The 26,605-nt window shown below is 47.4% G+C and overlaps 1 long non-coding RNA gene across 1 annotated transcript in view; it reads left to right on the top strand.

Moving 5' to 3' along the window:
* The window catches only part of LOC135398378 (uncharacterized), a 78,370-nt gene extending 65,805 nt beyond the window's left edge, over positions 1-12,565 (top strand). Inside the window, exon 5 of the long non-coding RNA XR_010424096.1 lies at positions 11,898-12,565. This is a non-coding gene — a long non-coding RNA (uncharacterized LOC135398378). The remainder of the gene's footprint in view (positions 1-11,897) is intronic.
* Positions 12,566-26,605: the final 14,040 nt, after the last annotated feature.

Below are 26,605 nucleotides of genomic sequence, written 5' to 3'. Positions count from 1 at the left end.
ACTCAAGGCCCAAGACCCCGTCTCCCGATAATAGAGGTCGTGCCCGTGCTCTTGTGGACAGTGTTGCTGGCTTCCCAGTTTCGGAACCGGCAGTGCCTGATACCGGAGATCATGCCCACGATACTGCTGCTACAGCTACCCCTACTTTTGTGGATAGCGTTTCCGACTTCCCGGCTTTGGCATCGGCGGCTGGGGTGACGGACAATGCTGTTTCTCCTAAGTCGGTACCTGATTCTGTGGGCTTGGACACGTCATGCACTCACAAGCTGCCCGACATCACAGTGCCAGTAATTGCGGCTGGCGGTCTTCCCCAGCTCAGTGGCTCTGAAGCAGGCACGGAAGAAAACTGCAATCTGTTGGGCCCAGAGGCCTGGCCAGTGCTTGATGATGACGGGATGGATGATTCTTCAACGTCCCTCTACTCCATCGCGAGTTCGGACGTCGATGAGAACTCCTCTGAGCCTCGAGCCGCAAAACATCAGCATTTGTCTTCGTCTGGGGACGCGGCTGCTGCTCCCATGCCGAAGCGTAAGAAGTGTGGTCGGACGAAGTCACGTACGGGCTCCCCGCCTAGCGTCCACATGCCGCCTGCGTCTGACGGCGAATCATGATGAGTGTATCCAGCTCTTTCATCCTCACTGTTATGGCTCTCCGCGTCATGTCCTTAAATGTCCAAGGGTTCCGGTCGCCCGCCAAACAGGTCTCCGTTATTCAGTTCGCTCGCAGCCTGAGCTGCGATCTACTTTTCTTGCAAGAAACGCACTTCACAAGGTATGCTGACGTCTTTGGCTTTACTGCGAGGTGCAACGTCCGCGCGTTTTTCAGCTTCGGGACTGTACATCGGAGTGGTGTGGGCGTTGTGGTTCTCAACCCGAGCCTAGAATCTCATTGCTTTGCGAGGCATGATGCGGAAGGTCGCGCCCTGCGCTTCGACTTCATTATCCAGGGGAAGAAGCTATCGTTCATCACCGTGTATGCTCCATCCCGCACAAGTGACACCAACACCTTCTTTTATCACCTCCGTACGAGTTTCATACCACCTAGTGGTGCCGTCCTGTGTGGTGACTTTAACTGTGTGGTGGATTCTGACTGTGACGTTCGTGGCCCCGGGCGCGGACGCCCAACTTGGAACGCGCGTGAGCTCCGTCGGTTGCTGCAAGAGCACCGTCTGCGCGACGCCTGGACGATGGTGCATGGGGATACATTCGTGGCAACGTGGTCACGTGCAGGCTCTGCGTCCCGTCTGGACCGTTTCTACATACCTGGGGACCTTCAGCCGTACGTTACTGGCTGCAGCGTAATCAGCACTGCCCAGCTCGGCGCTCATGTTAGTGATCATCATGCTGTGATCTTGATTCTAGATGTTTCACAGCTTCCCGGCAGCACTGGGCATGCAGTGCGTTGGCGTCTCGACTCTTCGCTTCTCCATGACGACCATGTTGTTTCGGAGATCAAGGGTAAAATCGCAGAGTACCTAGCAAGTCGGTCGCCAACTCCAGCAGAGTGGGATGAGTTCAAAGTCTGGGTGCGCGACCTCTTTCAGACGTGGGGACGCCGGAAAGCGCGGGCGCGAACAGCCATGCTTGCGCGTTTAGCTGCCAAAATACGTATTGTGAGCAGAGGAGCGCCGTTGACACCCATGATGGAGGAGTATCTCGCGACGCTGCAGCACCGCTACCGTCTACTGCTTCAAGATTCTTCTGGACGGGCGCGACAAAATTACTTCAGGTCTCAGGCGCTTGCTGGCCCTGGCGTGGTCCGGTACCTGGATTCCGTGCGCCGCACCGAACAGCGTGAGCTTCCTCGTTTCCGAAGACCAGACGGCAGTGTGACTGAAGACCCCGGGGAGGTGCTCGCCGGCTTTGAAAACTTTTTTCGGAACTTGTACACTGACGAGTCTGTCAGCAGTTCGCGAAGCTCATTCTTCGAGGGCCTTCCGGTCCTTCCCCGGATCGACCACGACGCTTTAGAACATCCTCTGCGTTTGGAAGAGCTGGACATGGCGGTCCGATGTGCGGCAGTTGGCAAGAGTCCAGGACCTGATGGGCTTTCTTCCGAATTCTATGCTACGTTTTGGCCTTGCATTCGGGAGTTCCTCTTCGACGTTGTTCGAAGGGCTTTCGAAGGTGCCGACTTCCCGGAGTCGTTTGGTTATGGACATATAGTCTTGCTCCCGAAGACAAGCGGCGACCTTGGTAGTCCCGAACACTGGAGGCCAATAACGCTGCTGAACAGCGATTACAAGATAGTGACTTCCGTATTGACCAATAGAATCCAAAATGCTCTCCCGGCAGTAATCCACCATTCTCAGACTTGTTCAGTGCCAGGCCGCACGATGTACACCGCGCTGTCAGGGCTGAGAGACGCACTGAGCTACGCCACTCCACGTGTACCGGATGGTTGCTTAGTTTCACTTGACCAGAAGAAAGCATTCGACCGTGTGGTGCATAGTTACATGTTCGCTGTCCTCAGAGAGTACGGGTTCCCTGGATGGCTCATCAGTGCCATCGCCAAGCTGTACCGCAATCATCGCAGCAGCCTGTACATGATGCAGCAGTTGTCTAGGGAGTTCCCAGTCTCCAGGGGCGTACGGCAGGGCTGCCCACTCTCTCCAGCTCTGTTCACCTTGGCAATTGATCCCCTGTTATGGAACATTGAGACCAACCCGTGCATTCGCGGTTTTCCGCTTCCCAGATCCGGGGAATGGAAGGTCAGTGCGTACGCTGATGACATCACGGTTCTTCTGCGGGATGCAAGCTCTGCGTCTGAGGTCCTTCGAGTCTACGAGTCCTATGCTGCACTTTCCGGTGGGATGCTCAACTTCGCCAAGACCAAGTTGATGCCACTCGGGAGCTTTTCTCCGTATTCATCACTGCCTTTCCAGTTCAGCGCGTCACTAAAAATACTGGGCATTTTGTTCGACTGCCGCGGCCCAAAGGTCGATAACTGGTTCAGGGCGCTGGAGGAGCTCCAGACGAAGTGTGATGCGACACAGGCATTTGACCTGTCGTACTGTGAACGATCGTTCCTCGCACGTACTGTCTTACCGGGACGCTTGTGGCATCTTAGTCACGTTTCTATTGCCCCACGTGCAGTCGTCGTTCGGGTGCACTCTTGCCTCTTGTCATTGTTCTGGAGAAAGCGGAGAGGCCCTGTCCTACGGACCATGCTGGCATTTACGAATTCTAAGGGCGGGATGAGCCTTCCAGATATTGGGCTTATGAATCGGGGCATCGCTCTCAGCACCACGTTGCGAATTGTGCACGCTGAGGAAGACTCGCCGGCGAAAGTGCTGCTCACCTACTGGGTGGAACTCCTCGGGCCAAACCCTGTCAGTGGTTCACGGGCGGTAGCACCATTGGGGTTTCACGCCGCGTTCATACGTACTACCAACAGCTCTCGCCCCTTGTTCCTGATGGCAGCCTCGTTGCGGCTTCCCCCTCTTCGATGGCTGGTGCGCTGTTGCTGGACTCCGTGTCAGCGAGCGAGAGCCTTCGAGTGCGTGTTGAGCAGGCGTCAAACATAGCATGAACGGTGTTTACATGGCTCCCTGGATTTCTGCGGGACACCATGTGGTCTTTCGCGTGGGGCGTGCAACCCACACGGGACCGCCTGTACTCGTGGCACGTAACAGCGACAGATTTGTGCCCTTACTGCAGTGAACGTGAGACAAACATGCACGTGTTGTTTGCCTGCCGCATTGCTCGCGTCTTTTGGAACCTTGTCCGACGAAGCACGAACATAGTATGCCCAGTGCGCTTTAACCAACGTCACCCACACCGCCTTAGTGTACTTCTCACAGCTTGCGGCGCGGTTGTGCTTTGGGAGGCTCGTTGTAAGGCAGTCGCGCAACGTCGTCGAGATGTGCCCATTTTTTGCTTGGTGCGGAGAGCGCGCATACTGCTCACTACTGAGTTGCAGCGGGAACTGTTCGCTATTGGAGATGACAGGTTTCTTCGTCGATGGCGCTTCCATCCGTCGCTTTCAGCCCGAGGTGGCTGCGTTACGATCAAGGGCACGCCGCCGTGAACTATATCATATCATTTCATCGATCACCATGTTGTAAATAACCGTTGTACATAATCGTTGCGTCATCCTGCAGCCCCTGAACATGTGACCATACCTGTCTCATACCTGTCTCATTAAATTTTCCTATAACATAACATCTGTACTGATGCCGTTGACATGTTCAGGAAGTTTAGTTGGTACCTATCCTTGTACCTACCTATCTCCAAAGTTTTCACGGCGACGCCAGCGCCAATCGGAACCCAAGCGGTAGCGGCCGCAATTATTGGTCCGCACAACGAGGCAGAGAGAGTAGAAGAGTAGAAGTAGATGCGTTTTGGAGCTTGGTGACGCCCGAATATGGGGTCTGCTGCTCCATTTCTTTTAGTTGAGGCATGCATCGTGGGAAACATGCCGCCTTTCAGTCCCACTTCTGCGGCTGCCCCGTGCGTGTAGCCTCTTCTACATTGTTTAGCTAGCAGCAGACTGAGGCCGCGTGCTTGCAGTTTCCCGCAATTCTCGCTTTGCAGATGCATGACGCACCCTGCACTGTTTGCGGACACTTGGATACCTGTGATGGAGACAGTGGCGTAGCGTGAGGGGGCCATAGGGGCGGTCGCCCCGGGCGCAATAATTTTTAGGGCGCGAGTTATCGACAGCGAGAAAATAAACTTAGAAATAAAAACAATGGCCACAACTCGGCCACATTGTCATTCAAGGCAACGAGGTGGCAGATTTGATGGCTGCTGCGGCCCACCGTAACCCCAGAGCCGTGCCCATCACCTTCTCCAACAGAGAGAGGCGGTCCCACTTGCCTGTGCTGGTGTTACCCTTGGCCCGCCAGCAATGGCATCACTCAGTGGTCACTCCCCTACGCAGTGGACCCGTCATTATCATTCAAGATGCCAGCTGGCTTCCTTCGCGGCTTTACGTGACTTGCGCGTCGTTTACGACTAAACGTCACCTTCACCCCTGTGTTCCGGGCTAGGCTGGGTTACAGTAACACGATGCTGTGCTCAACTTGCCATACCCCAGCTGCAATTCCTCATATCATCGAGGACGGCGACCGGTACACATGTGAACGACGGGTTCTCCGACGCCAACTTGAATTCCTGGACGGAACTCTTGCACAGACCATGCAGCTTTTCCAAAGTCCTTGGCCCATGGTCCACCCTTGCGCATCAGTGCCAGGCTCTTCGCTCCCTCTTTGCTTTCGTTCAAGCAATCGGCCTCATCGAATAGCTCTAAACAGAACTCCGACCTGTCATCTCTTTGGGGGGTAGGGCCCTACGACCACCGCGGGGAAGCAGCCCATGTCATCATCCCACTCTAGTACCGTCTAATAAAGGGTAATTTTTTTTTAATTTTCACCCTCTATTTCAGAAGTTACCTTGTAACCTATGGGCAATACCCTCTATGAACGTTAGACAGATCACCTATAAATAGAGGTTACTGTCTCCTAACCGCCACACAGACGTAAAAGTTAGTTTGGCCAGGCATGGCTTCCTCTAAGACGTCTGCCTCTTCACAAACGCCACACAACAAATGGTGCTGAAAATCAGCTCTCATCAGCGCAGAACACAAACTGTCTTTTGCAACATATAGCTATAGCGTACGTAATTCATCTAGAGGCATCCAGTGATGAAAAACAACTGATCACTGCACAACAAATGAAAGGAAGAAATAATTGTCACTGGAAAATATATATTATTTAATTGGAAAACCTGGCACTACAGCAGAGGCAGGAGCACGAGGACGTCACAATACAATTTCAGCTGTGGTGAACGGCATTCAGTTTAAACGAGGTAGGAGTCCGAGTAGTTCTGTAGGAGGTCCGAACCCGTGCAGTGCTCCAGTGCCAAGCACCGAGTGTCTTCAGCACAGGGTGTCGAACCGAAACGTTTTTCGTTCCGGTTTTCGTTCCGGTTCTATCATAAACGGTCCGGTACCGGTTCTGCTCCGGAGCAAAAACATAACGGTTCATACCGGTTTTGACCGGTTCTGCTTCTGGTGGGCATATGTATTCCCAGAAAAAAAAAATCAATCTTGCAAACTGTAAAACCGTTTATTCCGCATACATGGTATTTAATATGAATGGGCAGCTGTGAAATTGGTAGCTCCTGGCTCCTGCAGGTCTATTCAAATAGGCCTTCTCCTTTCTTGAAGCGCATCATACAGACGGACTTGTTTGTCGTGATGTCATACGTACTTTTTTGCTGGATTGGTGCGATCGTGCCCCATCCGAATGTCTGTTGCTGCTTCCGAGCCAACAGGCACCACCGCACGAGTACGACGCAAATCGAGGGACACCTTCACTCCCAACCGCGCTCGACGGCTCCGTTTTCTTTTCCTCGTGTCCTGTCCACAAAAGAGGCATCGCTTCGCACGCGCTTGCCCTCTGGATACATAAATGTGTTCAACTTCGCTGCTCTCAAACAAGGGACGCGTTGCGCGACATTACCGATAGATAATCTGTTATGCAGCCCCCTTGGGGGCTGTTTAGTTGAGGAGAGTTTGGGCGGATGAAATTAAAACGAACACTACGGCACATCGGTAGAGAGTCACAACCGGTCACATGTACCTCTAAGCCTTTGTGCGCGAACGATAAAACGTTACAAACGGAGCCTAATGGTCATGGTATACCGGCATATATTCCATCGTAACCGTAACCTTCGTAAAGTATCCATGACATGACTTCAGAGCACACGACCTCAGTTTCATTCACCTATTCGTAGTCCAAACCAGCGAAGTTTTTTCTTGGACCAGAAACCGTTAAATAAGTTTTTCGGTTTCCCTCGTGAGCGAAAAAAACGTATACGGTTTCGATTCCGTTCCGGTTCGCTCCAAAATAGCGTTTTTTTTTTGTTTTCGGTTCTGGTTTTCGGTTCGCTCCGACACTCTGCTTCAGCAGACCAGACGAACGAAGAAGCGATACTTTCCCTGAGTTTTTTCTCGTATATTCCTGTCCGTACGTAGAAGGAAGGCGCGCCGTGCGTGCGACAAAGAATCCTCGTTGCCATCGCCTGTCGTGAAACAACGCGGGCGCTGACTCCGGAATCTCACAGACGTTTGGGTTCATGGTATGAGTGTAAAATGTTGGGCAGGTTGGTGAAGACACATGGCGAAGCAAAAAGCGCGCCAACGAGACGAAGGTGTTGTAGAGGAGATGGTGTCCCTCTACATGAGTCCCGACCGGTGACGGTATGCCACGGAGAGGCGATGACGGTGGCCTATCTCCATGACCGCGCCGGTGGAACTGAGGAGCAGGTGCTCCAGGCGCGTGTCCATCCTCGTCGTTGACCACGGTCCGCCACAGTGTCTTCATCTCGTTGTCTCGGTTTTCGTTTCGCCGTGTCCATGTAAACGCCGCGGGGTGAAGGGAGGGTGGAGGAGTCCGGGACTGACGGGCCGGGGGGAGCTCTGCCCCCTCCCATAGAGCATCCCCCGGTAGTGTGCGCTTATGCCTGGAACTAAGCCATTTCGAGCCAGGGCGGGCACTTTTTCTCAGGTATTTCCGCTGTTCTCCGAAAGATGGCACGTGGAGCTCGCTTCCAGAGCTCGCTAATGGGCTTCAGAGCCCGCTTCTTGCCTGATTGATTGATTGATTGAAAGAAAGAAAAAAATGGGGATTGTAGCTTCTTGCCTGAATACTAGAGCTAGCATTCAGGTATAATTCAGGCACCCTACTCGCTTTGACGAGCATGTGTGCCCATTGTGGCACAACATGCTGGAAGGGTCAGGGGCCGTTCTATGGGAAAACTCATTACATTGATATGTGACACACATATGTGACCCACGATGCGGCAAATGTTAATACTAGTTAGCCTATGAACTCGCTGCATTAATATACTGCTGGCAAATAAATGCGCCATACATAGGATTATTTGCCATCTCATCCATCGAGTTAGTACAACGCGCGTTAAACATCCACCAGTGGGTGTGTCGACATGGACGTGGATTATTTGCGATAGAGAAGATATCTATGACGAAAACCCGAGACTGGGAAAAAGACGAAAAACAGACGATACAACACAAAGTCTGTTGTGTCGTCTGTTTTTCGTCTTTTTCCCAGTCTCGGGTTTTCGTCATGGATCTTAGCCACCAGCTCGCTTGCTTTTTAACCATTTTATCTGTAAGATATCTATCACTGGTCAGATATTGGTAAGGTTGTCTATTGTACAAGGAACGGACTCTTCATGTAGTTGCACGAAAGCTTGTTGAGGACACTAGGCCCGTAGTGCATCTACAAATAAAAAAAAGTGAATCTGAAAAGGGGCTATCGTCTGATATCATGGTATGGTCTCTCAACCTTGCCTGAGAAGCAGGTAGCGTGTGTGTTCATTCTTTCTAGTCGTCTGTCGTCTTGTGTGTTGTTGGTTGTCGTATGTTGTAATGTGCACAAGAGTAAGACGGTTCTCTGACCTGCAAAGTGAGGAATATGCCCACACTTGGTTAAAAGCTGTTAAAAGCGCTGCGGCACTTCGCTACATGTGGATCATTACATCATACGCGTAGTAGCATTGAGGAAAAACACTTTGTCTGGGTGTCGTACTTCGCGAGATGTAAACCATTAAACACACTTACGTCAGAGGAGCGGCCTTCCCCATTGGTCTTCGTAAGCACATGACCACTGCCGTGCTGCCCCACTGGCGGAGCCGTCTGCATCAGAGCCAGATGAGTTTCGCTATGCACAGCGCTGCGCGTGTATTACCTCCTTTGCTGTTAAACTTGGGATGGAGATTGACTTCGATGCAAATAATTGTCTTTCACATTTTCTTGTCATTACTTGGGGCGAGGAGTCGCAACACAACCCCCCTTAAGAGAGTGACTTATAGATTTATAAATGAAATAATTGAAAAACAAAAGCAAGCGAGTTGGTAGGTAGAATCAGCAATAGTATAACCCCAACACTAAGCACAACGAAGACAGACACACAGCGCAGGTATAGCACCAGATGTCGTGCCGATGTTCACAGGAGTTTGGGGATGTTGATTGGATATATTTCCGACATTCCTAACTTGTCATCGATATACCACAGAAGTCTGCAATGCCGGCTCGGTGTTGACCGAAAAAAAGTGACATGGTGCCGACAGTGCCAACTTGCAACAGATATTCCGCTGAAGTTGGCAGTGTCGGCTCAATGTTGACAAAAAAAAAAAAAAAATGTCATGTTGCCGACAGTGCCAAAGTGCAACAGATATCGTGATGAAGTTGGCAATGTCGGCTCGATGTCGACCGAAAAAACCGACTTGGTGCCAACAACACCAATTTGTGGTAGATATCCCGCTGAAGTTGACAAAGTCGGCTCAATGTTGACCGAAACCAGCGACATGGTAGTAGGTACCAACAATGCCTACTTGCGACAGATATCTCGCAGAAGTCGGCAATGTCGGCTCGATGTGACCGAAACCAGCGACATGACGCTGAGAATGCCAACTTGCGACCGACATCCCACAGAAGTTGGCATGTCGAAACACAGCATGTCGAAACATGCATCGGCCCATTGTCTAGAGCCGACATCGGCCCAACTCTATGGGGTGTTGTAATGGACTCCATGGGTGTTGGACCGATGTCAGTGGTGTCGGCAGAAGAAAATCTATATGGGTGGAGAGGAGTTTAGATGGACCTACTGGATGTCTGAAACCAAAAGCAGTAAGAAACACAGTCATTGTGTTGATGGTGAGTCAATACACCTAGCAATTTCTCACTCCCATGTTGTTTGAGAGCGTAATCGAATAAAATCAGACACCCAGTGGTTTATCCAGACCCCCCAACATCCCCAAATGTTTGGCAACAACCCCCCAAATTTTTTTTCCTGTGTACTATTGTTACAAAGTAAACCCCCCCCTCAAATTTTTTGCACCCCCCGTTCATTTTGACTCGCAGGCGAAGAGGGCTGTCAAATTTGTGAAAACTCAAAAGACAATCAATATGAGTATCTGCTTTCTCTTTGGAAGTGAATGTCACAGTGTCCGTGCAAAGGGGGCTCCCTCCATAGTTAGTTCTCCTGCTTGATGACAATATACACACTCACTTTCTTCTTGGACTTAGTGGTCCTAGGAGCTCTTATATTTATCTCTTTTTGCTTTTGAAACGCCGCGGTCAACGAAACGACGTAGCAATGATAAAATAGAACTGCTCTTGCTTCACAAACAGCGTTGGTTTTGTAGTTGATGGCCAATGCGCGGGATACGAAATACAAAATAGAAAATCATGTTGGCCTAACATTGGGCGGCAAGTCGTCTCGGCAGCATGTAGATACGTGACATCGGCCCAACTCCGGGGGATGCTGTGAAGCAGATGTTGGGCCGACGTCGGGTGTGTCTGGAAGTTGTGTCGGCAGCATGTCGAAACAGGATATCGGCCCAACACCGGGCGGTGTTGCAAAGTGCATATTGGGCTGGTGTCGGCAGGAGCACATTGGGACGATGTCTCTCGAAATCGGCGTGCTGCTTAGCCGTTGCCTGCTTTAGCTGTCCTTAGTCGCAGGGTTCTGTTCTTATGAATGGTAGATTTAACATGGATGAAGTTTCCAACAGAGAGTATTTCAAAGTCCTGTGACTTTTTTACAGTAATGCTTTAGTTTTGGCACGAGTAATTGCATTCTGACGGTAGCGGCCGTTTTATCAGGGTAACAGAATCAAGCTATACCAAGAAAGACAGGATATTAAAAGAGAGCAACTGCACATTTCTTTGCTGTGAGAAAATGGAATTGAAAAATCCCACTTGGGGGGGGGGGGGGGGGGGCTTTACAGCAGTGACAGTGACGGAGATAGTGACTAAAGGTCCACCACAAAGGGGAAGGACCATCACATCACGGTATATGACATAATACATCCCTGGTTTCTGTCTGTCTGTCTGTCTGTGATGCGATACTTTCACATGCGAAAGTTGATCGTCGCACGACTTGTCTTATGACTCGCTAGGCTGAGACACATGTACGACAAATTATGCGACCTGTCGTGCGACGCGTCGCAGGGCAAAGCATCCTGGGACGGATTCTGGCGAAATAGGTCGTCGCAGCAGCTCTCTACGACACGTCGCAGCGCGACAAAACTGCTTGGATATCTCCGCTTCCGTCGGCGGATTGTCGTGCGGATGTGGTGGCATCACGAACCAAGCAGCCAACAATGCTGCCTCTCTGGTAGATGCGATGGGTCTGAGAAAAAAATGGCGGACAGTGTGCGTTCTCAATGCAAACAGTGGCTGATTTCGTCGTGTTGTGCTTTGAAAGACAAATGAAATAAGGAATGAACTGTTCTCGTTTACTGTGTTTTATTATGTGAGCACATTTCGTTATGTTAAATAGAGTGTAAGCGAATGTGTCTCTGGCTGCGCTGTTCTATAGCAACACGCGGTCCAGTGAGACATGTCGTAAGGATGTCGCCGCCCATGTGTCTGCTGATGCAGCACGCGACAAGTTGTTACACGAAACTGTACGACTCGTCGCACGACGAGTCGTGCATTTTGCCGTACATGTGTTTCGCCGCGGGTAGGATGAAGCGACCCTCCGGAAAGCGTGAGGGGAACTCGAAATTTCCATTCTTGTTCCATTGTTATACTTGCTTCGAGACGATACCCAAACACGAAGTGTAAAGACATGTTCATTGCTGGTTGTGAGAGTAGAGCCCAATTGCTTCCGCGAAAGTGGGTGACATTTTTTCATGCTAACATTCCCATTAGAAAACAAAACAAAAAGACAAGAAGAAGATGGAAAGAAATTGTTGTGGTGATTGTCAGCGAAACGGTCACTGATCCTATAAAACGCCTTCATTGTCCACGTATTTCTTTCATGTAGCAAAAGCGTAACATACAGCTGACATTACTTTATTGTTGTGTCCTAACGCTGCTTTCAGTTTCTGTTCCTGACTTCCGTCTCTCTTCTACTCCAGGCGGTGGTCCCCGGGGTTGCACGTAGATGGCGCCACTGAACTACGCCACCGATCTCACCCTGCAGAACTGTTCGATCAATCGCCATGTAGTCACCAAGCCGGTCTACATCTCCACCGTTCCCTGCTCAGCGGAACGGAGGCAATTTACACGTTTAAAGGCGTCGCGACAACACATGAACTACCTGAAAGAGAATTGTTGCTGTTATGTGTGATACATAACAATGCATAAAAGGACATGTCGTTGAACACGAACTGCTCAAAGTAGCGTAAAATTAGTGAAGCTAGACTTATTAATATGGTTTTCCGTTTTCGGCGATTATATTTTCCGAGGTATTCCGAGGTTATGTCACGACATTATTTATAAACCAATTCAAACTTGTATCACTGTAATTTGATCTTGCGCCCATGTTTTTGCCACGTTTCGGGAGATCTCAAAAATTATAAGCGCCGAAAACGATCAACCGTATTGGGAACAATCCATGTCCTGCAAGGCGTTGGGAGGTGTAGGAGCGACAATATATCCAAATCGAGGTTCAGCCATCCTCAAGAGCATGTTTACAATTTACAACAGTGATGTAACTCTAAAAATAGTCCTACGGCTTAAAAACTGAAAAGTGAGTTCGTTCATAACATGTAAATTTTGTCTCTCCGCCTTTTCCTCCCATATATCTCTGAAGGCGAACACACAAACACTTCCAGATTACTGGTGCTCTATAATCTTCCAAGTCTTCTTTTGTCAGTTCATTTGAAGTTGGTTGCAAGCGCGTTGTGGATGCTTGACCGGTTAGATGGATAGCCGACCATGAAGCAAGTAGTGGAAACCCAGCATGCCCAAGCGCTCGCTCCCAAATATATTGGTTGTAAAGATGACTATCCACGTCTGTGCTGTATATTAGAAATTCAGTTCAGCCTCTGCAGTTTACGCTATGGTAATTTATTAGTCTGTCTTTCTGAATCTAGTCATTGGAGCAGTGAAAAGAGCAATTTAGAAAGGCTTTTCTTTTGTTGGACTACTGGTTTTTCTTAGAAGAACAATTTCAAGTATTTTCTATCGAAGAAGACTGGAGGGTGGGCCAATATGCCTTGTACAGCTCGAAGCAGAGTTAACTTGAACGCGCCTCCGACCTGCGGAGCGGGAAGAGAGCCACCCTAGCGGCACTTAGGCGAAATGAAGGGAAAGAGTGTTTCGACTGTCCCACTTCTGCTGCGGGGGTGTCCGCCTTGCCATGAGTTGCTGACTCGGCATCGCATTACCGTCAGCTGTTGTTATCATCGCGACGTTTGTTTGGTTTTGCGGCGATTATGTGGAGGTGTATGCTGGCCGATATCGCAAGGATGCAATGGTAATGCAATGCCGAGTCAACAGCTCATGGCATGGCGGACAACCCCGCAGCACAAGTGGGGCAGTCGAAACACTATTACCCCTCATTTCGCCTAAGTGCTGTTAGGGTGGCTCTCTTCCCGCTCCGCAGGTCGGAGGCGCGTTCAAGTTAACTGTGCTTCGAGCTGTACCTATCGTATTGCTAACTGGAGCATGGGACAAGTCGTAATGCTTACACGTGACGAATGGCTGATGGATTAGGAAAAATCCTTCCAGGAGCAGTACTGCAAGCAATACTGCTCCACAACCGTTCGACTGATGGATGATGAATAGAGGAATGAGTCAAATAATTTCCGGTGTGTCTCATTACGATTGTTTTGGCATTTCCGATGAAAAAAAGTTTCGGTACCGTCTATTTCCCGATGTCTTCGAGCCCGCTTGTTCTCGAGAAATGTAGCCACATCCTTGTAAGCGGTTTTTCACGACTTTAGTGCAAACATTCTGTATCTGAAGCTGTGCTATATCTCTATGTTACGGAGAAGTCGACTTACTGCTAATCGAAGCAATCAGGTAGGAATTGAATGCTACACCTTTCTCAAACTCTTGTTTGGTTCCATACTGGTCGGAAACATTTTCATTTCGTACCTACCTGAAGCTGAGTTACAAAGTGGGTCATATTCTTTCCCCATATTTCTGTATCAGAACCTATATTGCTCTACTGTTTTTGCAGAAGCCGTCATTCAATACAAAGTCTCAGAAGTATCGTCTGCAAGGTCAAACTGTAGGCATGGTTGTCGGTCGTCCTTAGAGAACGCAAAACAAATTTAATTACCCTTTTGTGATACATTCCAGAAGCAAGCTACGTCCCTGCTTGAGTGAAGCCTACAGGGATGAATGGCAATGAAGCCTACACAGGGATCATTGCCATGGAGACAAAGTGCCCTCTGGCTTTGATTTCTTTTGTCTGCCTCTTATTTGCGTTGAGGGAATTTTGTGTTTACGCATGTGCAGGGAAGGGATGCACAAGTGGAAAGAGTGATAAAGGGAGAACTTGAAGTACCTATTAGCGGCTCCCGAATGCTAGGTAAACGAGATCTCTTACGCTCTCTCTCTCTCTCTCTCTCTCTCTCTCCAGCACGTACTGCTCAATGCGGTTTCCCGAATACAGCTACGCGATTAATGTCGATTTGGGTGTCATATCCACAGATATAAACTACAGTTTGTGCTGTTTACCGATCTTTGCTCACTTTAAACGTACTTGAAAGTCGCGTGAAGTCGTCCCCCAGACGGTTAGACATACTGCCAACTGTACAATGTATACTACGAAATATTTGCAGGTGATCCATTGGAGAAAAGGAAGAAACTATACTCGCGCGCATAATGCATTCCCTTGTTTCGCTGCGCCGTCGTTGCGCATTTACTGCACACCATCAGTATGTAAAATGCTACGTGACATACTCTTGTCATTATGTTCACATTAAATGCAACCTTTATTGTCATTGCTCGTGTCGTCGTCACTCTTGGATAGAGGTGTAAACGATCGGCGGACGATTTTTTCGATGTTTTTCAATGAGCTCCAAACTAAAAAAGCAAACTTCAAAAATTTTCGAGACGGCATTTTTCTTTTACATTCTCATTTTGACTGTGCGCTGTCAGTCTCGAGAGTCTCTCAGAAGGCAATAACGTCGTATAACAAGACCGTCGTTGTTGTTGTTGCTAAGTGTTGAGAGAGGTCAGCCAACATTTTGGCTTGCTACTCCTAAAAAAAAAAAAAGAAAGAAAAAGACCGTAATTTTCAGATGGCACTTCGGCGTTTTTGTGCATTTTCCTTGTGCAACTATAGCGTCCGCGGTACACATGGACACTTTAAAACATTTCAACATGTGTGAGTCATTGCCTCCACGAAAACGGCGAGCAGTCTGCAAGCACTGTTATATAGTGTCAAGCGTCGCACGGCTTTTCCCCTGCCTCGCGAGGCATCCGGTGTCCTGGCAGACACCTGCGTCATGCGACGAAACTCGTCTGAATTTGGAAATGTGCATGCCAAACTAAACTACGGAACGTACAGAAAAAGACAGCCGGAGGAGAGACACTTTTTCTTTTCTGTGCGCTCATCACCGTTGTGGCCTTACTCAAATCGAGTCGCGGTCTGCATTGACCTTAGACCACATCATGGAGGGCCGCAGGGAAAAGAAATGACCGCAAGTATACCGTAAAACACCCTCAAACACCATAAAATAGAGAAGAAAAAAAAAAAAAACGGCACCGGTATAGTTACTGTGGAACCGGACTGTGCGCACAATTAATTACTGAAAATCTCCACTTGACACAGCAAGAGAAGTATATAAGCAGCGTTTCCAAATCGGGAACTGAAAATAAAAGGTTCGAGGAAAAATACGCGCATAATTCTTCACGAAGGATTATGACAATGTTCAGGAGCACTGAAATTGTCTCCTATTTACCCACTGAATTGCTGTTTTTGCTTACAGTTCCAACTTGGGAACAGAAATAAAAGAATTGGAAAGATACAGCAAGAATTTTAAAATTAATTACAGTGGCCCTTGTAGATAACTGTTCAGTCGCTATTTATTTCTTCTTCCCTGGTCTTTTATTTGCAGAATTGTCTCGCGATGTAAAGCCCCGGATTATTATTATCATTTTTACTTGGCCTTGTAATAACCTTAACTGAAAAGCAAAGTAGCCTCCGTTGCCGTTGCCCATTCAGTCTTCTACTGTATTGCAGAAAGATAAACTAGAAGGGCTCAGGTAGGAAAATCAAGAGGGGCCACTGGACTAAGCACAACGGATACGGCAAGGCCTGCCCAAGGGCCTAAATAGGTCTTACGGATTTCATTCGCCTCAGTGGGCTGTGACCTTGCTCTCAGCTCCTCACTGGAGTCCCATGTTGCTCCGGGTCGGGATCTTGAACATTCAGACTCTTCACAGCCGCAATACAACGAAGTAATACCCATGTTATGCACAGGGTCCAGTCCAAAGAGGTCATACATAGGGTCCGGTCATGCAGTGGAATTCAGTCAAAACTCAAAAGTACCTTGTACGGGCCTTTGGGTTCGCAAATGTATCGAGAATTTCATCCAGGCCGTTCAGGCACTGGCTCTCGACTGACAAAATTGGGCGAGGATTTAGTCGGACGTGGAACACCGTGCTGCGTAGGTACAGTAGGGAACACGGTTGTCTAAAATCAACACCCCGTGGTTTATCGCGTCTCAAATATCCAGGTGTTGCAAGACTATTTATTTCGAGTAATAAACACGTGCTCCACATGGTCCACCTTCAAGTACAACATTGGCACAACAATTTCAAGCGCACCCGAGGTAATATGGGATGGCGAAGTACCGACAGGCGATGTTAACTAACCGTGTCCCCAACAGTACGTCTTAAATGACTTGGGCTTTGAAAAACGTTCCGCACTTGCAACTGTAACAGGACGCGTTCAATACAACAGGCATGTTGTGATAACTTCTGAAACGCTGAGGGATAATTCAGAATGCCTATGCAAGAGGGACTCTGCTAGCTCCCGATGGATTTGACACTGGTCAGCTTCGTACTAAGTGTAAGTTTTAACAGCTTTAGCTGACCGGAAGGGCAATCAGAAATGTCCTCGGAATACTCTTTCCTGAGACCCGTTCACAGCTGCAGAAATGCATATTCCCCCTTTTCGAGTATAATTTTCGGTTTAACGCACATAAACAGTGTGTCACTCTCTTGTAGTGATTGAAAGCGGGGTTTCAATTGGCTCGTAGCGAAGTCTGATTGGCCTCCCCCCCTGTGGGCTCGGCCCCGGCAACAGTCGCTGACCCCCACTGCCGGTAGTTACGCCACTGGCTCCTTCCTAATTTCCCTCATATAATATCCGGAGAGGCTGCTGCTCCTCCAGGCTCGTAAAATTGGTTCAAGGATTAAGATCAGCCCATCCTCACATCAGTTACAGTGTTGGATTAACAAAGTGCACGTGAAGGTCGCGTTGCTGTGACCGTCACTTGTTGAGGTTCATGAGCCACAAGAAGTGCTCACTTGAGTATGTGCTACCTATAACGTGGGTAGAGGTAAGTTGCATCGTTCGTGATTTGTGAGCGAAAGAAACCACAATTTACGCTTTCCCCCTCCCTTTCCTTCTCAAGAAGGCCGACAATGCGGAGAGGCCTCGGATGGGTCTTCTCAACCGATCTCCAGCGATGACTGGACAAATCGGTTGAGGAAACCAATGGGAGCCTGCTACGCATTGTCAGTCTTCTTGCGGAGGAGTGGGAGAGAAAATGCGTAAACTGCGGTTTCTTTCGTTCATAAAACACGAACCACGCAACCAGTGAGTCCCGTTCCTTTTGTGTTGCATGGTGTTAGGGTTACAACATCTTTCATTCCGCGTGGAGAAATTTTTGCACTTTAGTGGTCCTTTAAACTAGCACGTTATTCTAAAAAAGAAAACAACATGTTTGTAGCTTTGCAAAGGGAACCTTAAAATCTTGAAAACCCAAGAACCTTTGCCCAGAGTGGATTTTTTTTTTAATCCAGAAATCCTGCTAGGGTCATGCCAGAAAACTTCTGACCTGACGTTTCTGTGGAGAAGACAGTCTAATTTAAAAGTAGTGAGTCTGATGCTATGAAAGCTTTTACAGACAAGCGAACAACAAACCAACATTATCCCCTCCGAAGCAGTTCCCTTGGGAAGTCACACACACCGCCAGAACCCATCACTCCTGATAGTAGTGCTAGAAGTTTTCGATTGCTACAGCTTTCCTGTTCTGTATATCACGAAGTGTTTGCTGTCATTTTTAGTTCGTGTATATACTGAGGTGGGATTGGTGGTTCGGGAAAAGGAAGAAGACACGGTGATGGTGATGTGATAAAGAAAAAAAATGGGGATGTGAGTTGCGACGAAGTCGAACTGGCTACCCCAAGACACAGACACGGACACGGACTTCAAAGCAGCCGAGTGTATAGGGCTGGAGGCACCAAAGGAATAACCTTTCTGGTCACAAATTCAGTCGCATCAGTCTGACAGGGAATGTTGTCGTGATGCAGCATCCGAGAGTTCGCAATCTCCGGCCGGTAAACCCTGATTGTGAGCCTTTCGATGAGTTCGACATAGGTCATCGGATTAACTTTGGTGAAGTTTGATGCAAAGCTTGATCGTGTTACGCTGGCTCGCCATTTCATTTCATTTACTTTTTTTTTGTTACGTAATGTATTGCCGCTGCACACACTTATTGCGAATTCGGGTGGTCATTTCGTGAGAACACGTGCTAGCGCTCGGAAATTGCTAGGTCGGCGCCTGAGCGAATCACGTGACCGTTTCCACCCGAACACGAGTGTCAGGAATCTAGTGGTTTTACACCCTTGTCACACGGCAACTTGAATGTCATTCCCAGCGAATGATACTCGCACTGAATGACATTCATATCGTGTCACACGGTGAAATCAAATTGCAATACATGCGAATGATATTCGCCCAGCGAATGAATTCGGGGAACTCGTTCGCTTTTCCCTCTCGCAAGACAGCGTACCCTCGCAGTAGAGAGGTATAAAAAATAACAACGATAAACCGTTCGAAAACATGAAAGACGAATGAAAAGTTGTACTCCAATATTTTATCGTGAATTTGATAACTTTTGACGCGAAGGAAGGGAGATTAAACACGTTTTTCGGGGAACTACCCTGGTTCCCAGTCGCCACGTTGCCAAGTAGATAGGCTTCTTAGTTGTCTATGCCTGTGGTACTTAGCCAATTAGGTGTCTCTGGAAAGGCAATGATTCTGTGAAATAATCTAATGTTTCGCTAGTTTCGAGCAAAAGAAATAAAACTAAAACTAATGTACCTGTATAATGCTTCAGATGTTCGGCCCTGGTGTCTTAATTATCGACACTGACATGTCATTTGCGAATGACATTCGGTTTCTTCGTGAAGCTCGATGCAAGACAAGTGAATAACATTCAGTACAATTTCATTCGCTGAGAATGTCATTCGGTTTGCCATGTGACAGTGGTATTTGTCGCTTGGATCAGGGTAGGGGATCGCGGTCGCTCGTCTTCGGCACTGGGTCGTCTGCTAACCCTTGTGAACTTGAACGACGTGGGGCGCAATGACGGCCCTCTCCACCCTCGCGATGCGGGTGTGACGACACCGGATCCGCTGGGCAATCCGCTGCCCGGTCGCTTCGAGGCCGGGCAGAAAAAGTGCTAGTTATCAAATTTCTGCCATTCGGAAAGCGCCACGAGAACACACGAGATTGCTACGCTTAGACTAAGCGAACGGCGTTGCTCGGAATCTGGCAAAAAAAAGAAAGAAAAAGTAGGAAATGACCACGCGAATTCGCCATTACACACCAGGCCGTCAGATACGTCAGAGGTGATGACACTATCGAAACTTGCTCTGAACATAAAGTTCGCATGTACTACGTTTTGAGTGACATGATGATCATAGTATATGACGTGCTCGCATCGGAGGCGTGACAACATCGGAGGAGACAATATTGCTGGCTTTCGAGCCAGGCCGTTCGGTCCCATTACCTTTTAAACAAGCGTCATATGGACTACTATCAATTCTATGCGCAGACAAATGTAAACATAGGAAAGATGTTTGAATAGTTTTCAAACGATCCATTACTAACTGACACTAATTAGATACGCCAAAATCCAATCCCAATAATTCATCCTTCCTGTTCTTTAACCGTTTCTTTACAACTTCATCTTGGACATTTGGGGTTTATTTATTTTTTACATTGTTAGACAGGTTAATTCATTTAGGGGCTGTGGTGTAGCGAGAGGTGGTGTGTGTGTGTGTGGGAGGAGGATTCCGGGGGTTCAAACCACCGAAGTTGTACCTTTGGTAATGCATTTGGGAGACAGAAACCGAAGGTAAACCCTCTCACCCGTGTAAAGTTCCCGTAGAACCCCTTCCCAAGTATTTTTCTGGCTATGCTACTGTTTAGGGGCAGAAACGGGACTTACAACTAGGGTCTGACTTTTTCGGGTTAAATGTTTTCCTGGATACGGGGGGTGGGGTGGGGGTGGGGGGCTCTTTTGAAATCTGAAATTTGGGGTAAAATCATGTGCTATTGATACAACCGGGTGTTATCGGGTTATTTGTTTTCTTTCTGCCCAGCAACCGACCCGTACTCAGAGGAGCATATACAGGGTGTTTGCTCTAACGTGTCCAGAAATTATATTCAAAGCGAGCGATAAAAGAGAAACGAGCGCTACTTTTCAGCTACTTGACTAAGAAACAGGTGGTACTAGTGAAGCAGTACCTGTTTCTTACTCAAGTAGCAGAAAAGTACCACTTGCCTTTCTTTTATCGCTCGCTTTAAATATAATTTCTGGGCACGTTAGAGCAAACACCCTGTACTATTCGTAAAACATGCATTCCTCGTCTTATCTTCACAGACACCACATGATGTAACATTAAATGTGCTTCGAATAGTTTTGCACTTAGATAGTATTTTCATCAGATGTGCGCGCACATTGACACTAAATCGTGTACGTGATACACGACACAACGCAATACGTTTTTGGTATTCTGGGAGAAATGGAGTTTAACCCGATTTTGTCCGAAACTGATTTGGGAGGGAAGAATCGGACGGAATTGTGTTTAACCCGAAAAAGTTAGACCCTACTTACAACGCATATAGTTTGCGATATAAAAGATATCTTTCTGCCGGAATACAACGTATAAATATACCTTCTTTTCACCGAGTTATTTCCAGAAATGTGGTATAGTATCGCCTGTCGCGATGAAGCATCCAACTAATGATCACAAAAATAATGTGCTGCTGTTACCTCCAAGGAAGGACAATACTTATATCTGAGGGGCTGAAGTGTATACCTTCTACAAGGTACATTTTGAGCACGTTGAAGTATAACTTCGGAACTCAGAGAGGCGGCGGGTATTTTTTATAGCCATACGACCTCACAAAGACATTTTTAAAAAATTTTTTCCATCGCATGCATATTTGGAACGCCCGATTCGCGCGTGCCGCAAAGCTTCAAAGAGGCTAGCTGGAAGCTGTCACATTTTAATAGTATGGGGCCCAAGAAGGAACAAGACTCAGGAATTCATTGCACCCATCGATGATGATGATTGAGGTGTTTCATCGCCGATACTCAACCCTATTGCTGGCTGTAATTTGGTGATACAGGAATGGTGGTGAGACGATATTTGCCAAAATTAGTGCTAATAAAGTGCGGTGTTACGAGTTGTGGCGCAAATATCTGTAGAACGACAGTTTGTACAGCTGGGGGTAAGAAAATACTCACTGAAAGTATACAGTGAGTATACTTTTTCCGCCAAATTCTGTATGTAAGCCGGATATAGGTTCGTTATTTTACTGTATATACAGTTTCCCTGAGAGGGAGAAGTCAATTCTTGCGCCATCCTGATGACAACATTATCATATCTCTTGTGTGTTCTTCTGTACAATCCATGAGATGTAGATGGCAGCCACAAGGCCACATATGCTGCTGCATATAGCCCTATACGTCATACCTTTTCGACACCAACCAGCAACCCTTTGTTGTTTTTTGCGACTGTTGCTTGGCGTCGATCACCAACAGGAAACTGTGACAAATCTCGCAGCGTCTGCAAGGGTTCCCGCACATGAGCGAAGAATAACGAGGGGGGGGGGGGTGCAAAGCGGGCAACCATATAATCCCTGCACGACATTCCGGTCACGAGCCTCGACCCCAACGACAAGCAAAGTCTGATGCTGTAGGATAGCAACGGCCGACATCTGTGCCATTGCGGCTTAAGTTGTCATCGTTCGTGTTTACGGGCATTGGTCAAAATGGAGGGCGGGCAAATCCTAGCAGCGTGTACGACAGCATGTCCCCTCTAATAACGGGGCTGCCAGAGGAGGCAACCAAGTACCAGCATACCTCAAATAGATACGCGAGGTGAGGTGCTATATTCTGAAACGAGTGACTTTTACAGCGAGAGCTGGAAAGCGACGCGAGGACTCGCTACCTATCGCTGTCACGACACCGCGTCTAGCGCCTCTGTTCCCATAGACGTACTCGCGAGAAACGCTGGAGCAGAAGACTATTCATCATGCCATCCAAATGCGTGTAGTTCCTCGGTCATCTCACATAACGTCATTCTTTCTACGCAATAAGAGACAGACGTAAACGGGATTATAAAGAATTCTTTTACAGCGTCAGCTGTATAGGGGAGACTTTCTCGAGATCGCGTCGGCGTCGTCGGCATTCGCATGTCCGCGCAAAACTCTTATGGCATGTGCGCTTAGCGGTGGCAATAAGGAGGAGAATCCCCTCAGTTTAGAAGCGCTATCGATGGAAAGTGAGATAAAAACCAAGTACGTCAGCAAAATTTGCCGATGGCGTGAGAAATGTTGCACGGCACTTTATCGTTTATGTACCGCACGCACAAGCTTCTCGTCGTCGGAGACTTCAACGTGGACGTTTCACTGGCCAAGAACACTACTTTCCTAAGTGATATGTCCGAACAACTGGACCTTCTGCTGTGCACATCCGCCAACCCACAACTAGACATGGCTCATGCATACTGCATAGACTTGGTGTTCCAAAACAGCCCCCTCGTTCAGGACACCACTCCCCTCGCCAACCATTTCGGGGACCACAAATCAATACTCATGACTTCAAAATAAATTTGTCTACACACTTTTATCCGGCCTCATTTCACCACACCCAGAGCTGACGCTGAACGTCGCGTTACACGAGTCGTAACCGTCCTGTAATTTTTTTTTTTCGGCGAGACCACAAATTTGTGCACTGAATTTCGTGTTCTGCATGCTATGACAGCTTTTAATACCCTTTGTGTCTTTTGCACTGGCCCTTTTAACTGCTCGCAACCCTACGCGTCTTCACTGTGGTATCGCCTTCATTGTTCATATATTTGTTTGTATTCACAACGTTTACAAAGATAAAAAACAATTACCTGCTTGGTGGCATGCCTCTGCCGTCGAGACGACCTCTTATATATATATATATATATATATAAGACGTGCACGACAGATTACAGGAAAGTTAACAAAAACGAATTTATTTAATGGGTAATTTAACACATAGATTATAATATGCTGTGAAACGTTTAAAAGAACGGTTGACGTTTCGACAGTAACGGTCTTCATCGGGACAAAAAAAAGAAAACGACTTTTTTTTTGTCCTGACGAAGACAGTGCTACTGTCGAAACGTCGACCGTTCTTTTAAACGTTTCATAGCATATTATAATCTATGTGTTAAATTACCCATTCAATAAATTAGTTTTTGTTAACTTTCTTGTAATCTGTCATCCACGTCTTATTATTTTACTTTTATTCAACTTCGCAGCCGTCTGACATATTAACCTCTTTAACCTATATATATATATATATATATATATATATAATCGGGGGGGGGGGAAGGTCCCTTTTCTCCCCTGATTATAATTCACTGGCTTGCACTGTGGCATTGAGGAGTGCTCAGTCACCCTCCCAGATGTATATCGCTCGCTACGCGACCCCTGGTTTGCCAATTTCGAACGATGCGCAGCTACCCAGAGCTGACGAGCCGCAAACACGGCGAAACACGTGTCCTCTGGTGCTGTCGCATCGTTCCATGAGTATATATATATATATATATAGAAGTTCAAAAAAAGACGCGGAAACAGATTTTAGGGAAGTTAAAAACACTAGTTTATTACATGGGGAGACGTTAAAAAGTAAAATGGGCAAGGGGTCGACGTTTCGACAGTGGCACTGTCTTCGTCAGGACAAAAAAAAACTTTTTTTTTTGTCCTGACGAAGACAGTGCCACTGTCGAAACGTCGACCCCTTGCCCATTTTACTTTTTAACGTCTCCCCATGTAATAAACTAGTGTTTTTAACTTCCCTAAAATCTGTTTCCGCGTCTTTTTTTGAACTTCTGTAAAACTTCGTGGCCGTTTGATAATCCTTTTACCTCACCCTATATATATATATATATATACACGTATAAATATATTTGTTTATCGAAGTTTCCTCATTTGTTATCACTGGTCCTGGACTCATAAAGCATCGGACAGTTCTGTGATTAGTATTTGCTGCGACATTGGGTCCCCAGGCGGATCCTGAAATGAATTTATGCGCACATTTACACTCAATTACAGTCAAAACTACAGCAATCACTAGTTGTAGTACATTTCCATGTGCCAGCATGCTCGTATGTTTTCGTTTTCTTTCAGTCTTTATTAAGTACGTCGTCGCTTATCAAAATATCGCTCGTTGTGGAACGTAGAGAGAATGGCCTAGATGTAGGCTAGCTGGTGGATAAACTCCATGATAGGCAAGCCTGACCGATGGGCAAGACACGTAAACAACGTTGTTTACGTGTCTTGCCTATCGCACAGGCTTGCCTACCATCGGGAAACGTATACCATTACTCCACTGCGCAAGAGTGAGTATAAGTCTTTGGAGAACCTCACCATGTAATACGAAAGCAAGCTGGCGTATCTTAAGTGTCCAGTTCATACCACCGTGCATGTTTATGAACGGCGTACAGCGAGATCGGCAAATCATCTCTGAATAAACCGGATAGGTGCCAGTGCTACACCCCGAATTTTGACTTTCATCGAGGTGGTTATACTAATCGTTCCTCGTTCAGTGTGACGTATTCAGTGTCATTGGTAAACGCTTCTCGTCAGACTGCAATGCCGTTCTTTTGTGAAGGTGAATAAAACCTTTTCAGAAAAAAAAAAAATCCGTTCTTAGGGAAAGTTTAGGAAGATAAGTACACGATCTTCTGTGGCTCATCTCATAGAGTCAACAATACACAAGAAATTTTGTTGAAAATTTGTTCCCTGCTGGGCTCCAGACAAAGTCGTACGGTACAACAGAAGGCAAGCGCCGGGTTCTGTTCACAGCAATTGCAGAACAACCTCTTGGGAAGACTCGATGCAGGGACACCATACAGGCAGTGGTGCTCCGTGGTGATGGTGGTCGACCGTGTTGGAAGTGAGGTGAGGCAGTATCTCGAAAGACAGTTGCTGATGATGGGTGAGACAGTATTTTCGTCTGCGTGGACCTGTGTCAACGCAGTCGAGGTTGCTAGCTCGCGGGTGAAACGGTTAACAACTTTCTATCAAGAATGACGTAACTTCAGTGCTTGCGAACTTACTTGCGAACGTACATCGTAAAAAGGAAAACAAAAATATGCAAGGAGAAAGGTCGTTTTGAAGGCAGAGGCATGCCACCCTCGTGTAAATAGGCGGCGACTGATTTTCATCTGTGACACCACAAGTAATCGTTGCGAATAAAACATTTTCAGAACATTTTGTAGCAATGGAATTCGATAAAAGCAAAGCAATAGGGCAGAGTTTTAGAACTGGCCTCAGTTGTTGACTTTGTTGGGGAAAATAAAGCGAATCAGTAAATTAAGGATATAGGGAATGGTAGGCTAAAACGATAAGGAAGATGGGCTCACTAATTCTGTGACTCATCTAATCAGTCAACAATACAAATATTTAACACGAAGTCGTACTGCAGTTATGGAACGCACTCAAAAGGGGTTGGAATTATTTTCGTGCAACCAAGGAGCATAAGTGTAAATAAATTCGAAAAAGACATTGATGGGAGAGTAATTAAAGCGGGCATTGCTCACGGAGGAGGAGTACTTGGATTAATTAACGTGTACAGGCCAAATAGAGCAAAAGAACTGGAGGAGTTCTATGAGGATGACCTTCCGTATTATTTTAATGGAGCCCACAATTTTATACTTGGTGGGGACTTTAACTGCGTAACTGATACTGGAGATACATCATGAGGAAAACATGCCAACAGTAGTGGTGCTAGACACTTGGAGTGAGCAATACAAAAATTCCAATTACAAGACGTGTGGAGAATAGCAGGTGGGGGAGGAATGGGTTTTACCCGCCTCAATAAAAAAGGGGGAAGCATAATTGACAGAATATCAAGTCGAATGGCACATAAAGTAGGGACGTCAAAACCACAGAAACAATTGATATTTCCGACCACAAGGGAGTCCTGTTGGAAGTGACAGAAATGGGGGATTCTGGGGTCCCAACCCCCATGGAGAATGAATATCAAGTTGCACGATCATCCAGAAGTCGACCAAGAAGTCAAAGACATAATCCGGAGAGGGGTCAAGGACTGTGACAGTACTTTTCATTGGTGGGAGAAACTTAAAAATGCTGTAAAGAACTGCCTTAAGTCCTAGGTGAAGAAAAAGGCGCATGAGAAGCGTACAACAGTGCACAAGCTCGAGGATCACATGCGGTGGTTGCAACAGTTCGGCGTGGGAGTACACTCCGGTGTGAGCTACACCTCCGCCAAAGATCACCTCGCACTCCTGAGGGAGCAAAGGTAGGAGGCGTTGAAGTATACGGCGGCGAGGGACAGTTTAGAGAAGGAAGTCTGGT

This window comes from Ornithodoros turicata, chromosome 1 (genome assembly GCF_037126465.1).
Source record: "Ornithodoros turicata isolate Travis chromosome 1, ASM3712646v1, whole genome shotgun sequence".
Lineage (NCBI taxonomy): Eukaryota > Metazoa > Arthropoda > Arachnida > Ixodida > Argasidae > Ornithodoros > Ornithodoros turicata.
Note: the sequence above shows the minus strand (reverse complement) of the source record. Positions and strands in the feature narration are given on the sequence as shown.